The 16,239-nt window shown below is 36.4% G+C and overlaps 1 protein-coding gene and 1 long non-coding RNA gene across 4 annotated transcripts in view; one reads left to right on the top strand and one right to left on the bottom strand.

Annotated features, from left to right (window-relative positions):
- Positions 1–16,239, top strand: part of LOC150089567 (uncharacterized) — a 366,068-nt gene that overhangs the window by 158,690 nt on the left and 191,139 nt on the right. Inside the window, exon 1 of one of the 3 annotated variants that reach the window (XM_090389545.1) lies at positions 12,496–12,719. The exons of the other annotated variants lie outside the window; for them this stretch is intronic. The gene's annotated coding sequence lies outside the window, so the exon portion shown is untranslated. Of the gene's footprint in view, positions 1–12,495; positions 12,720–16,239 lie in introns of those variants that run through there. 3 annotated transcript variants of the gene reach the window in all.
- The window catches only part of LOC150089568 (uncharacterized), a 308,906-nt gene that overhangs the window by 236,819 nt on the left and 55,848 nt on the right, over positions 1–16,239 (bottom strand). The window lies entirely within an intron of this gene.

Genomic DNA, 16,239 nt, shown 5'->3' with positions numbered 1-16,239 from the left:
TTATTCGTACTGAATATTTTACTTTCAACTCACTTTTCTAGCAAGTATGAAGTGCATTCTGTAATCCTGAGAGCAGTTATGAAACAAAAGGTGAGAACACATTCTTCCAGCAATACACCTTCGAGCAAAGGAATTGAAAAAAAAAAAAAAAAAACAGCTATTTTTACACAAAGATATATAATTAAAAAAAAAAAAGAAACGGTTAAAGTAGCAAAAATACACATAGGCATGACAAGAAATAGTGGCACTACTGTTCAAGACTTCATCTAATCCACAATGAACTAAATGGTGTGCTCACATTTTGTCTACAAATGGTATTATTATTTTGCATCTTTAATCTTTAAATAACTATGAGATTCTGTTATCAATTGAAGAGAAAGTGTTAAAAGGAAAAACAATTCCACTGCTTTTTCCCCCATTTTTAAAAGATCTATGTACTACACAAACGTAAGCACAATGCATGTATTTGCATATGCTTGTGCCACCCTTACAGGTGTTGGTACTAAATTCTTCCCGCAAGCCTTCCTGCGTCCTGTGAAACAAGTGTCAAAGTTTAATGTACCCACCCGAAGTCGATAAAGGCCTCAGAGTAAAGGTAAAAGGTAAACTGCAACCATTATCAACCCACTGCAGGATGGAAGCCACCTCAACAATTCATGCTGAGGGAAATGGACCATAATCCACCACGTTGGTCCAGTGCGGGTTGGCAGATCGACCGTATTCAGCAGTCAGGGGCTTGAACCCCAGTCTACTCAAAGAGTGAGTGCTACTGCACTCCCACTCTTGACCACTCGGCTACGGAAGGCCTCAGAATATGGGATTTTAATTATGATAACCCTATATATCAATTATTATTCTCATAATTTAAAGTGAAATGAAAAATATTCAGTAATATTTTATTAAGTAAATTATATTTTTTTCTGTATCGATAGTCATATTGATTGAACTTATTTTCATTTCACAAGAGGTTGAAGCCTCCGTATAAGAGCAGTACGCAAAGCATTGGTTATAATTAATATTTGTTCCATCATTCTGCTACTGCATCTTTTTCTCCTACAAGAAACATATATGAAGAGCGATTGCATACCACAATAATTCTAGAATAATAAATTAATTCTATTTCAAGAATCATTTCGTAAGAAGCTTAACATCGACACCAGAGAGCAAAAATAGGTAAAAATAGTCACGCAATGATTTCACGATTGATTTTCAACTAGCCATTGTGACTAGCCTACGTGAACATTAAAATGTTAACTATGCACACCAGAAAACTATTAGAAAATTGGCTCAACCGGATCGTAACTAAGCCACACCACCAATATCACTTAAACAACAAGTGTTCTGTTTGCTATTCTGGATGCCGTGCGGGAGGGATTGTGTTATTTTAAGCAAATGTTTTACTCAACAGTACTTCACCTTTTCGAAACAAATAGGTTATTTAAAATGAATCTAAACCCACTTTAAAGGTTTACTTTTACAGCATTGTCTAACTACAAAGAACAGCATTGTCCAACTGAAGGTTATAATGGTTATAATAAAATTATACATTTGAATATAGTGTTTCGTTTATTTGAAAGTAGTCTTTTTAGAGGCTTTCAAAATAGGCTTCAAGGAAATGCGACTTCTTCGAACTATTTCGGCAGTAATTAAAGTGAACAATAATTGTAATTCTCAATCAGTTAAGGTTGGTTGAGAATCAGAATCCACCTAAACTAATTACGCTTGGTTGAGAATTACAGCTGTTTCAGTTATTGCTTCCGTACAATGTGGCATCGTGCATAGGGAACATCCTTCCGTGACAGAGAACTGGAAGACGCTTCGATTAAATAGATAACATATTTAATATACTTATAAATGTGCCTAGTAATTCTATAAAAGTTTAGAGGTAAAATTTACAGTGCGACAAATGCACAAACCTTAGTTGATTTAAATAATAATAATAAGATTCTTTATTAAATTGAAACAGATAATCAAAGATTGTCTAAAAACGTAGCCAGAGAAATCTTATTACTAACAGATAAATAAACAATATAGGGATATAAAAATAAAGAAATCATTATAGTGGGTTGGCGACCAATAAAATTAATTTTAACAAATAATAATACTGTAATAATAAAGAATAATTATGATAAATAGCTAATCAGTCAATAGATTCCAGCTACGAAGAACATAATTGTGATTAAAGCTAGGACCCTTAGGGGCCCGGCAGCCCTGTGCATTTAGAAAGTCCAGAAAGGCATCAATGATCATTATCAAGTGACCATACATCTAGATGTGTTAAACAGATTGAGTATGTCCAAGGTTAGTTACATTTGAAAAATGTCTGTTGAAGCTTTGTTACCTATGGAGTTTCAGTACAGGTGCCTCTACAAGACCATGTTCTAAATTATATGTAATCGTGTTTAGCAGAGCACACATGTAGAGAAGTCTTGATTTTCAGTATATCAGGTGATTATCCCTTTGTATAAGGCAATGGTCAGGCCATACCTTGAGTATTGGGTACAGGTCTGGAGGCCTAATTTTAGGAAGGATGTAGAGTTGCTAGAACGAGTACAGAGAAAGGAAACAAGATTGATGAGAGGAACAAAGGGGTGCGCTTACGAAGAAAGGCTTAAGTTCTGCAAGTTGCAGCATCTGGAGACTAGGCACCTGCGAGATGATATGATTGAGGTGAATAAGGCCTTGAATGGTTTGAGCAAGCTGAATGCTGACAGGATACTTCCGCTTGCTCAGGCTAAGAACCTGAGGGGGCATAGATTCAAATTGAGGAAAGACAGTTGTAGAATAGATGTGAGGAAGTTTTCCTTTAGCCAGCGGGCAGTCGATTGCTGGAACAAACTTCCATCTGTTGTTGTGGAAGTCGATAGCTTAAATAAATTAAAGCTGAACTAGACAAACATTTGGAGTGACCGGATGGGCGTAAAGGTAAGGGGTTTTTTTATTTTTTTTTTTGGCTGATGCTATATAAGCTTGTTTTCTTGCATAATATGCCTCAACTAATACTAATCAGCTGTTTATAGTGTAGGCTGGTGAGACTATCCTTTCACCCACTTAAGAACCCTGATAATCGGTTTCTTCAAGTGCAGGCTTTTCTTCTGTGAAAGGGTTTTCTCTTCCGTAAATTACAAAAGTACCACAGTAAACTAATAAATCTGTCAGGTAGTTGCATAGCAGAATTTAATTATATAATATTATTTACAAACTAATATATTGAAATTAAACACCTACTTTCAAGACAAAGCGATAGCGTTGTCAGCTAAACACCATCTTCGAAGACGCAACGGTTGACAACTTTCGTTTTTCATTTTAAAAGCTGGGACTACAGTATTATTTTAAGAAAGAAGTTATAAATTGTATATATTGGTGGACACTGACATGTTTTGTGTGCAATCCTGAGTGCGTCGAAATGTATTACTGCATTTTCATTGTGCAAACGCGTCAGTTTTCTTATCTGTAATCCAACAAATTTGATACCGCTAGACACGGTCAGTGGCTTCGTGCTATAAATCTCTGTCATACCTCTGTACCTGTGGGTATCATATTTAGAAGCCTTCGTGCGCGAAAAGCAACAGTAGCAGTTTCCAGTACTTGCCAACTGATATGAAACTAGTCAGTGTATTTCACGGAAGACAAATACTTTTTGTTATATTTAAATTGTACAAAACAGGGCAGACATTTTCCTGCTAAAATATCATCTTACCATGAGGACCCTGATCATAACAAAGCGAAACCCCAGCTAGTATACAATTCAAACTTCCCATTTGGTTAGAAATGATTTAGTTCCCCTTAAGGAATAAGGGTCAGTTGATATGGTTGCTTTTACAAAGTTATAATTTTGACCAAAACATATAATGATTAATATAATTTGAACAAAACATAGATGATTAAATGAGAGAGGAAAAAAGTGTCAGCTCATTCTATTACAACATACTACAAATTCCTGGGGCTTCTTCATATGCTGAAAATTAATCATCATCTTATTCTCAACGATTACACAGAGGCATTGGATAAGCACGGTTTATTTAATATTGAGTAAAGAAATCAGCCGAAATCTTTGAAACAAGTTTAAAGCGCAATTTTAACCTCGTCTTTTTATGTTTCTTTATCTGTCTATATTATTATGCTCACTCTTTACGATATTTCATTCGAAGATGAAATTAATGATGAAATCTTTCATTTGAAGTAGGGAATATTCGAATTTCTGTTTCAGAACTGACAGTAATAGATTTAAAAATTAAATGAAATTATTAAAATTAACTAAAAGTGATCACTGTGCTCCATAAGACCATAACAGATATGGAAAGAAAGAAGGAAATCGCCCTAAAGAAGGAAATAGTTAATCTGTTCAGTGCTCATAACAAAACTCGTTATCTTTCATAAGTTCTTTAACAAATAGCTGTAAAAGAATTTATATCATGCGCATATACTGTATTTCTATGTGAAATCAATAGTTGTTAGATTTAAAAGAGCTGCAAAATGCAAACAGTATCAAAAATTATAAAGAATTAATTGGTTTCAGAATATCATTCGTTAAACGAGAATAAGTCTCAATAACGTAAGAAAAATTGGTTTATTCGTTCCAGAAATACTATATAATATACAGAAAAAAAACTGAAAAAAATCAAAGTAAGAAAATATTTATTAATTAAAAATATTGCAGATGCATTAAAAACATCATTTATAAATGGATAGCTGTCGTGAATTTAAAATACTAATCGAGAGAACTGTAATATTTTCTGTAATTACATCATATCAAATCACCAGAGAAATGCGCTACTTGCTGATTAATGCCATTGCAGACCGTCGTGCTCCTCAAAATGTCGGGGTCCTCCCTGAAAAACAAATCTTGGCTGTCTTCAAAAGAATGCTGAATGCTTCAGCATTCAGACATTCCTTCAGCATGAACAATTCTCCCACACCTTCACATATTGAAGCTCCATTTCTAACTTCTGTTGTTTAGCAATCGCTACAACCTCATTCGCCAATACCTGATTGGGTTTAACGTTTCAGGATTCATTTATGAACGTCGGCCACACTTTTATTCACATAACCCATTCATATTACTCTTAATGATGTCAAATCATCCCCGTTTTGATAATCTTCGCCACATCAAGCACATTGAATTTTCTCCATAATTTCCAGGGATTGGTATATTTTCTCTATCAGTTTTTACAAATGCCTTGTCTTCATATATTTTATCCTCAAGCTTGGGACTGAGATTACTGAAATACACTGGTCTGCAAAACTTAAGGACCGAAACTATTTCTAAAGGTTACGACCACAAAATCAAACGAAACAGCCTGTGGCTGTTCGGTAGAAAGCTGGTGCATGCAAATATTTGAATCGTGATGAGAGGGCTCACATAAACAGATAAAAGCAGCAGTTATGTGCAAATTACCGAATGGTGAGCCCGATTGTTACAGACGTTCGATTGGTTTCATGCAGTGCTACAGACAACGAAGTGGCCAGTAGACAACATCTGGACGACTTTACCCAGGGTCGAATAATTGGGAAGCTCGAGGAAGTTCGAAGTGCGAGGAGTGTGGCTGCAGAATTCGGTATCGCCCATAGCATCGTCTCACGTGCGTGGTCGGCCTTTAGAACGATAGGTACAACTGTTCCAAGGACCAGTGATGGTCGAGCACGATAAACAACGCCCAATGATGACCGCTATACACTCCTACAGGCAAAGAGGGACCGACACCAGACAGCGGGATCCATTGCAAACCAGCTACACAGGACATCGCGGTTTACTGTGGCCAGGCGACTCCACAAAGGTGGACTCTTTGCCCGACGGCCACTATGTTGTGTCCCTTAACACCTGCCCATCGGAGACACCGTTTACAGCGGTGCATCAAACACAAGGACTGGACAACAGTGCAATGGGGAAAGGTACTCTTTACTGATGAGAGTAGATTCAGTCTCAGCAGCAATTCTGGACGTCACCTAATCTGGCGAGAGGTTGGCACACGGTAACACCCCGCAAACATCACTGAAAGGGATCGATATGGCGATCGAGGTGTTCTCGTCTGGGGAGGCGTTATCTTGGATGGACATACACAACTTCAAATACTGGAAGGCGGTACTGTAACCGGTGCACGCTACTGTTCTGAGGTGCCATTGGCCCCGAGTTCGCGTTTATGGATGATAATGCCACACCCCATCGCACTGCAGCTGTTGATATGCTTTTGGAAAGTGAGGATATTGTTCATATGGACTGGCCTGCCTGTTCTGCAGATCTAAATACCATGAACACATATGGGACGCTCTGGGGAGACGCCTAGCGGCACGTCCACACCCACCAGAAAATGTTCACCAGCTGAAGATGGCATGATGTTACCGCAAGAACTCATCAACAACATTGTTCTAAGTATGGACAGGCGGTGCAAAGACTGCATCGACATTAGAGGTGGCCATATCTCCTACTGAGGACCACCTCGTCCCTTTGTTCCATCTTTGGCAGTGATGCATCTGTATCATGGCAGCCAGTGCTATATTGTCATTTTTTAATAAAGTCCCTCTGTACCGTTTTGCTTCTGTAGTTGTGTCGGTGCTGTTTCCTTCATCATTTCTGTACCTCACGAGGTTCCTTTGGTATGCTTTTCCCATATCCAGGCCACTCCTATGAGAAGCTACAGGTGAAAACCTGACTGGCCCTTAAGTTTTGCACATCAGTGTAGTGGGAATGTCCAGAAATAACAGTGTCATAGATTCCGGCTTATTTGCCTAAAAACCAATGAAAAATTGGTTTTTTTCGTTCCAGAAATACTATATAATATACAGAAAAAAATAGAAAAAAAATCAAAGTAAGAAAATTACATCATACTTCCCATTTGGCTCTTACGTTCGACTTCCAAATGGCCAGCCTTGTCTTATCATCACTAAAAAATTTGCTTTGAAGAGTAACCTTCATTTCGTCCAGCCTGACAAGTGAGTTATTATATGATACATAATTGAAAGAGAACCACTGCTACTAAACATTTCCAGTCCTTCATTTAATACCGTGTGAAAACTGATTCTAGACAGCAGATATTTAGCAATAACTAGATATTTATATAATAGGAAAACGCGCGTGTGTGTGTTTAAAAAACGGTATCTACATATTGGATGTTGTATCTATCCAGTATAGAATAGGTCTAGATGGTTTGAAATTTGGCTGGTTAAAAAGTTGTTTGAAAAATGTTTTTCATTCTCAGAAGTAAAGCATATAAATCCCATGTTCTACAATTTTCTAAACTTTTTTTTTGTCTTCCACAAAAGCTGAGAGGTGGATTATGTATGATTAATAGGTACATTATTATTACAATTCAAAAGTTTTCGTATTTCGACTAAATTAAGATCTTTAAATTTTATGTTAATTTTTTTTTTTTTTTTTTTTTTGTTAATGAAACCCCCAAACACGAGAGAGGTATTAGAACCTATAGTACTTAGTACCGTGCTTGGGTTGGAGGTTGAGAAAACGAAAGAAGATATTTGTTGACATTGGACTTGAACTTCTGTAGACTGTAATTTTCAGAAAATACGTATGAAGGAAGATTGTTCCAGAAAACGGCAGTTGAATGAATAAACGAGGAAGATGAAAAGTTGGTTCTGTGAGTTTTAAATTAGACAGTAGAAGGATGCTGATCAGTTGCGGCATGTGTTCGGACTTCTCTGTAAGAGAGAGCAAGAATTATAGAAGCCAATTCAGAAGAACAGTGCCCATGGAAGTATCTGTAGAAGAGGCATGCAGCAGAAACAGTACGTCTATGAGACAGAGAGTGAGAGACTCTGTTAGAGATGAATCATTAATTAACCTAACTGCCCTCTTCTGAATGGAATCTAGAAGCCTGAGAGAGGTTTTGGGGGCACCGCCCCAGATGTGGGAACAATATTCCATGGCAGGGCGGATTTGCAATTATACAGAGTGAACAGCTGTTTGGAAGAAAGGTAACGCCGAGAGCGAAAGAGAAAACCAAGTTTTTTAGATGCAGAGGAAGCAATATTTGTAATGTGCTTGTGCCAAGAGAGATTAAAAGTCAGGGTAAATCCCCAAAAGAGATATATCATCTTGCCTAGAAATCGGAGTGTCACCAAAGATAAGCATAGGAGCAGAAGAATCCTTTTTGCGAGACATAAGACAAGATTGAGTTTTAGAAGGATTGAAATAAACTAAGTTGTCTTTGCCCCACTGGAGAATTACCTGAAGATCGGCATTTAAGGAATTGGTAGCGGATATTCGAGAAGTTGAAGCTGATTGAGCAGGACAAGGTTTCTCAAAATGGAAAGTGGAATGCAATGTGCTATCATCGGCAAAACTATGGATAGGATTTCCAGTGAATGGAAGAAGGTCATTAATATACAAGAGGAAAAGAGTGGGGGAAAGAACTGAACGTTGGGGGATTATAGATTTTGTAAAAATTTTTTTACCTACACATTTAATATTATATAAAATTAAGGAAATTTAATTTCCTTTTGGAATAACAATAGCCGATACATTTAAGATTAAACTATTGATATTTCAGTTTAAAAAAAAAAAAATTAAGCAAACAGATAACAATTCCTGTTGTTAAGAAATCTCGAATGCTAAGGAGAACTTCAAGAAAAGTAATTTGCTTAGCATGCAACCACATAAGCTTCTAAACCCGGATGTTAAGTTCAGTATATACCTTTTAATATACTGAAGTATGCAGTTGATCTGATTTCAACGTCTACAATATTCTAAGAGATCTCAATTAGCGTTTCTAGTGACTAAATAGGATGTCTCCAAAATAAGAATTTTGAAAGTTATCATTAGAAAGCGTAAAATCATATATCCAAGTTATAAGCAATGAGAGAGAGAGAAGGGAATCATAGATAATTACTGAGATAATTTATATGCATATCGAATCCAAATATCAGATTGCATTTCAAGTCAGGAAAAATATAAGGTATAAACCAAAGACAAATAACTGATAACGACACCGCCTATGGAAGAGAGGTGGAACTGCTGAGAACCCCTTCATCTGAAATAGCATTAACGATTTTTTTTTTAAAGGCCTTTAACGCATTTCTCCACTCGTAAACGGGATTTGAACCTGTATAAGTGAACACCAAAGCCATTGCGAGGTCACTGAGGACAGCTTTATTATCAATAACTCAAAAAATAAAAAAGAAACTATATTGAGCATTGCGCAATAGTTTTAATAATGGATTAAAATACAACTTTTCCTTTGTGTTGTTCCACGTATTTATTTATTTTTACAAAATAAAGGTTTCATTATGGACCTATAAAATGCACTTAGCAATATGGACATATGTTGCTAAAGTAATGTAATCGCTACTACTATTTCAGCTTAACTTGCCAGTTTAAAATTAGTGAGCTACCACATGACCGACAATGAAAGCTGTCTTAGACGATAAACTCTATTAAATGATTTTAAAAAAAAATCACGGGGACTGCCCCAACTGTGAAGTTCGCTGAACAGTTACTTCCGGCAACTACATAGGTAGCAATTAAAACCCGTTTGCAAGTGTTCGGAGGTTGGAAAACCTGTCTGAAGGTCTTAAAAGCAGGAAATATGCAGTGTTTGTCGAAAAGTATTGCGCCACCCTTCAGTTATATGCAAATGTGACTTCATAAGCATGCTCCAGAACCGGTTCTCGTCTAATGGACGTCACGGTTACATACAACAACAGAAAAAGAAAGTAGGGAAGTAGTTATAACGGTGAAGGTAGAGAGCTGTCAGACCGGAACGGCATTACTGGCATACTGCAGATCAGACATCTACCACTGAGGGCACGCCGGGATACTTTCACTCGGCACTTTAAATGATAATACCAAACCAGGCAAAGAAACAAAGTGCATAAGTGACACAAAGAATTTATTTATTGTCACACTTAGTGTTCGAGTATATATATATAAACTATAAAAAAATATATCGTGCATATATATATAATGTTTAAAATAATTCAACTACTATTCAACACGAAAAGTAGAAAGCCGACTAATAAAAGGGCAATCTGTTAAATATTACTACTATGATATTAATATAAACTCTGTTTGTTGAATGGATTCATATGATGAGCGTTCTAGGAGAGGATGAATAGATAGTGAACAACAGTGTCCTGCTACATCTCCACTTCCAAGAAGCGGTAATTAAGAAGCTTCCTAACATTAACCTTGGTTTCAACTGGTGAAAAGGACCGGTACGGCCACTGTATTTGCAGGTAAAAATTCAAGGATGGCAGGATCTCAACCTGAAAGCGCAGGCTTCTCTCTAAGATATGCGTACAATTGCAATCTTGTAAGCCAGATATAATTTCATATATCTGAAATATATGTTCAAGTATTCTACTGCAGAATTTTATAGATTTTTATTTCTTAAAAATATTCATTGTTTTTGTGATTTTTTTTGGCAAAAGAAAAAAATATATATTATGAAGGATTTCGTGTTATTTTCTGATATCGTCAGAGAATGGGGAAGGTCTGGAATAAACACAAGTACTGTCATACGCCGGAAGAAATATGTTTAATACCAAAGCTGCACAAAAATATGTAAATATTGATATTAATTAACGAGCTCCCAAGTTCTACCCATCCGCCTGAGATCAGCTAACCACAGCCTCCAGTCATCAACGGGAATCGAATCCACACCTTTTCAAACGAGTGCCACACGACGATATATGGATCTGTGCAAATCTGCAGATTTGCACAGGTCCAACGTTCTTTCACCATTAACACAGCTCTCAATTTTGCAAATAATTCAATTTCCTGCCACTTGAGTTTATGAGGTCTATCGCCAACCGTATAAATTTCTCAATACTTTGTGAGGTTGTTAGTTCCTACCAAAAATTCTGCCCTTTCTCATCCTGTGTCTACTAGCATTTAGTGGAAAGCAATATATTCAGTTTCCCAAAAGGATACCGTTATGCAGAAAAAAACTTCGATATAAAACTTCCTGCTTGGCAATGTTGATTTTCCCTGTCAGTGAACCATAAGCTACCTCTCAGAGCGTTTCTCAATAAGGCATCAATTTTTAAACCACGTACAAACTGATTTTATTTTTGCTTCTATCTTTTTAAATTATGTATAATTACGATACCTATTAATATTCGCGTGTTTTCATATAAAGGTCCTAATAGTTCTGCATGAAAATACAATGTACCAAACTGCCCAAATAATGAAAATTTAAATGTGCATAATATTCCCTGGACAATAACAATCGTTATTATATATTCTGCAAATAATAATCAAAATATTGACCAATTGATCAATTCACTTTTAAATAGGGATTTTTTTTTAAATATGGTGTCGGTTTTGATATATAGGTTAAATGGGTCCTAATTTGTGTACAATTTTTTAATGTGTCTCGTGTCAGTATTCGGAATTTTTTTTATTATTTATTTTTATTTTATTTTTTATAAGTTAGAAACTGATATGAAAATTTGTATTTGACGTTACAAATACATCCACTAAATAACCATCAGCCATAAAAAGACCACCACCGATTTATATCTAAATTATTCTTTAATATTTCATTATTAAACAGTTTCTCTGTGCCCAACGATCGAATTTTCATATTTGAATTGCGAATAGCACACAACATTGACGATAGATGGCGTTCTCGTAAGCGCAGTATTTTTAGTAACTGGGGCTAACACGAATGGTTGCATGAGAGATTGTCAAATTTAATGAAGCTGGTCATTATCCCTGAGAACCTCACTTCCGATTTGGTTATAATTTGTTCCCGCACTGCCCACTATGTCGCAAAGAGGAAGAGAGGAACTCGAAGCCAATGGTGTAATATCAATTCTTCAAAATTTCGTTAAGGACAAGTTTCCAGTTGAAATCGGAACTCATCGTTGAAAGCATCGTAAGTATAAGACAAAAATTTGTTTTTGTAGAAGTGGTTTGGATGTTCGAGGATAAGGCACTATAAATACAAAAGAGAATATACGAGATAAAGAATTAATGGAAATTTTTTTATTGGATTCTTTGGCTAATGATACCTGCTTTGTTCGCAAATCCTCAACTGTGGACCAATTAAACTCCCAAATACCTTCTTAACTCCTCTCTTCGATGACTTAGTTCGACGTTGAATGGCTTTTGGTTCATTCTTAACAAGTAAACACACAACTATCAATCATTTACCCACTTTTCAAGTATCTTTCCAGAGCCGAGCACACATCCGTGGTGTGGGAATGTTTAAGATGTCATGTGATGAACAGTTAGAAACCAAATTTTTGTTCCATTCGCCGTATTATAATTCATATTTATTAGTTACTTATAGTTACTATACGAAAAGAACGCCAGGAAAGAAAGGCTAGAGGGAGAGAGAGAGAGAAACAAAGGCGCAAGCAGCGATACTGCTCCAGTCCGCTACGGCGAGGTCAATGACCGCGTGCTGCTGATTACGGCGTGTAACGGGTACAGCTGTAGTGGAGGTGCGGCGCTGGTGACATCTGCAGGGTGCCGTCACAGAGCAAGGCTTGGAAATATGGCGCTTCTTTTCTAAATCTGTACTCGGAGCTTTCGTTTTCCTTGGTGGATGTCTAGTGTGTCAGTAGGAGCCGATGCAAGGGACTGGTGACTTGGATCGTTGTATAAAGCGATATGTGGAGGGCAGTGTCTCTACGGCCGTCGCTAACTGCTCGAAGAGAGCACGATCGAGTCAAGTATGGCAGCCCACCAGTGGACCTTCCGACCTCCTGTCGGTGATGGAGAGAGCCTGGCCTACTCAGGACTCGTTAATATCAATGTACGTTACCCTTACAGTAAGTTTAGTAAGTAAAGAACGTAGAAAATGTCTAGATTATATGAATATAACGGGAAGTGGGAGCAAAGAAACTCGTCTGTTCAAGAAACTAGGTTAGTTCTGAGGTGTCTGACCTTCTCCCATAGGTTGCCGACTTTTTATTATGACCGGTCGGATTCAGCAGCTGGTTAAAAATAGCTACCACTCTCTGTAAATATGGTAATGTGTGCCGAATTACTGCAAAAGATATTAGGTGTGTTTGAGCGTTCGTTTCTGTGAGTACTTTTAATGTTTTGCAATCCGAGTTTTATATATCCGGAATGGCACATCCGGGTTTTCAGCAACGTACTGTAGCTTTATAACATACCCGAAGCATTCTTGCACGAAATTTCTCATCTAATTAAATATTTTAGGGGAGAAATGTTGAAGGAACAAGTTTGCGCATGCGTACTGATGATGGCTTATATGTACAGTATATATTTACTTTCGATATAGGAATCGCAATATCATAGCAGATAGTCACTCGTAATTATAATACGCGGCTGATTCTCTTATTGTTTTGATTTAAACTTCCTTGAATGGCACTCAAAGGGCCTAAAAACAAAAGGAAATATTTTGTATACATACTTCCGGAATGAGCGAAACGCACAATGGAAACTCGATTTATGTGAATCAACACTTTTGTGGTTCAACCAAATTTACTGCAGGCGGTCTTTTCATTCTTAATCGACTTCAAATATGGACTTTTCTTTCCAGTTTTGTTATTTGGTTGATCTTAAATATTGCGCAGTGTTTAACTATTCTGTGCAGCGTAAAAACAAAGCCATCGCCAATCCAGTATTGATGAAATTTGATGGAAAAGGAATCCGTCATTTTGGATCAACAATATTCTAATTCATTAGAACAGACAGCCGGATTTCCGTCCTTCTGTACCCTGATGGGATCAATTGGAGCTCCTTTTGTGATTTTAATTGTATTTTATAAACAACAGTAATATTTCCTACTACAATAAAAAAATATAATTTTTATCAAACAAAATTGTTTCATTGCTTGCGTAGTTTATTATAGCTTTTTTATTAACTTCGTTCTTAAAATAGCATTTTGGCTCAAGTGGAGCCATCTTTAGGAACCATTCACAAATTACACAAGGAAAGGAGAAGAGGAATTAAAATGTTGGGAGGAGTTTGGGGAGGATTTGCAGAAACGTTGCACAATTTCTCATAAAAGTAAACAATTCGTACTAATTCGAGTATTTCGCTATGGAGATCAAAGCTGTTGTTATGAAGTACTACAGAGGAGTGAGGGATTATTGAGAATTTAAAAAAAAAAAACTCATTACGTAATTTGTGAATAGCACCTCGTTCAAAGAATTGCAGCATTCATCTACATGCCACGTTTGCAGAATCAAACTGGCCTCCACCAAGGATTATTCATACAAGTGCTGGGAGTGGATAACACTACAGGAATATGAGATATCTTTACCAGAATTAAATCAAATTCACATGAAAATGCCTGGGAGATATTAGCACCGCAGAAACATCTCATTCATCAGTATGTTCCTTGGATTCACTTTAATTTAATATAAACAAGAAAATAGAATTGAAATACCATAATTTTTTACTATAAACAGAAGGAACTGGAAAGTTGCTGGAGAGGCCTTCATCCTGCAGTGGATTGAAAATGGCTGATGATGAATTATTTACTGGTACTGTACTCGTATATGAATAGTACAAAAAATTTGAACCATCGACCAGTGAGGCGAATATCCTGGGCGCGCTACAGATATGAACACTTCTGTATTCCACTTTTTTCTTATTTTACAAATTGCCATCGGTTGGGACACCACTCCAAGGAAACACGGTCCACTCCTCTGAAAATTAAGAAAATAACAGTGTGGAGAACACTGTAGATTAGATTTTTTTATTTGAAATTTCCATAAGGGAAATAAAATTTCTCTACAATGGTGAGAAGTAAAAAATTGCAAAATCTCCATTATAGAATTTTTTTTTTAAAAATATTCTTTATCATTTATTGGTTCCAGTTTTGACTGGCATGCCAACTTTGCTTCAAATGCTAAATATTGAACCAAGAAAAAAAATTTTCTTAAACAATCCTTATGCTGATAAATCTCTCTGGTTTTATAGAATTGCATTTCGCCTTTCAGTGAAATGTGATATTTTTAAGATTTTCTTAAAAGCAATTAAGGATATTTGAGGAATTTATAATTACTAATTCCTGGAGAGTTAATAGTTATTATTAGAGCAAAATTATGCAAGGATAAAGTAAAGAGATGTCTCTACAATATATAGAGAATTTAAATTATATTTTTTAGATTAATATTTCTGCGGTTGGACTGGATGATACCCGATTGATTTTTTTTTGTCTTTTGCCTTTAAATGGGTCACCCGAAATTTTGAATATTTATGAGAATTTAGAAAACTGTATACACTGTCCTATGGAACGTATCGGGAGAGGGGGAACTGATAAGCTAAGGGAGCTAGTACTCTCCTAATATCCAGGCACTCTGTGTGTGGCAGGGTATGTGTTAGAGGGAAAGAAAAATTAATCAAATGATTTGTCGAGTGAAGTGAACAATATGCATATATCACCATGAAGCACTATACTAATGAATGTGTAATAACAACAGCCCGTTGAGGATTCCTCTGTGCACTGTCAGATCTGACAGGCCTGCCCTTAGTCACATATTGCACAGTAACATGAGACCACTTTTAAAACAACTAGACATCAAGTTTTAACGTACCTTTTGCACTTTTTTTTCTGGCTGGCATAAGGTTCTGCTGTCAATCACGCCAAACACCTGTGAGACAAAAGAAAGATCCGCAGAAGAAAGGAAGCAACAACCAAAGAAAGATCCTTGAAGTTTTCACGCTATTATCCATGAAGAATGAATTAGGATCAGTCCAAACAAAGTGTAAGCGAAATGTTGAAAATACTGCTGTATTTAAAGTACCTGGTGACTGAAACCCTCATTAGAAGACACGAATAGATCGGTGTTTCCGGTCTTGACGAATACATTTTGGAAAGGGCAATATATGTACGTATATGCAATATCTGATTTGTGACTGTCTATTTAGTAGTAAAGATTGCTGTGTAGGCATACATAAGCAAAAACTTCGATTTTATTTTTAATATCAAATAGACAAGAAAAAAAAATCTGCATATAAGAGTCTGCTAGGAAAAAAAATAACTGAATAGGTCTTTTGTAAGTGGCTACAGATGTCTTCTCTGATTTTAACTAAACTTGAAGTTACAGCTAAACAAACTCACTGATTTATTTCATCCTATATTTTTTCTGTCCTTCTCAGGTGATGACCAGCTGAACAGACGGGCAGAAATTGAGGAGATCCCGACTGCAAAAAGATTGAAGTAAATTTATTTCTGGACAATGGAAATTGTTCAATATAGTTAATAATAATATAGACGCGGAAACGGTATACTGATGTTGCAGTCATCAATGTAGGTTAAAGCTACATTGTACAAAAAATTCTTGTGTTCAATATTT

This window comes from Mastigoproctus giganteus, chromosome 2, assembly GCF_048544385.1.
Source record: "Mastigoproctus giganteus isolate SK-2022 chromosome 2, ASM4854438v1, whole genome shotgun sequence".
NCBI lineage: Eukaryota > Metazoa > Arthropoda > Arachnida > Uropygi > Thelyphonidae > Mastigoproctus > Mastigoproctus giganteus.
Note: the sequence above shows the minus strand (reverse complement) of the source record. Positions and strands in the feature narration are given on the sequence as shown.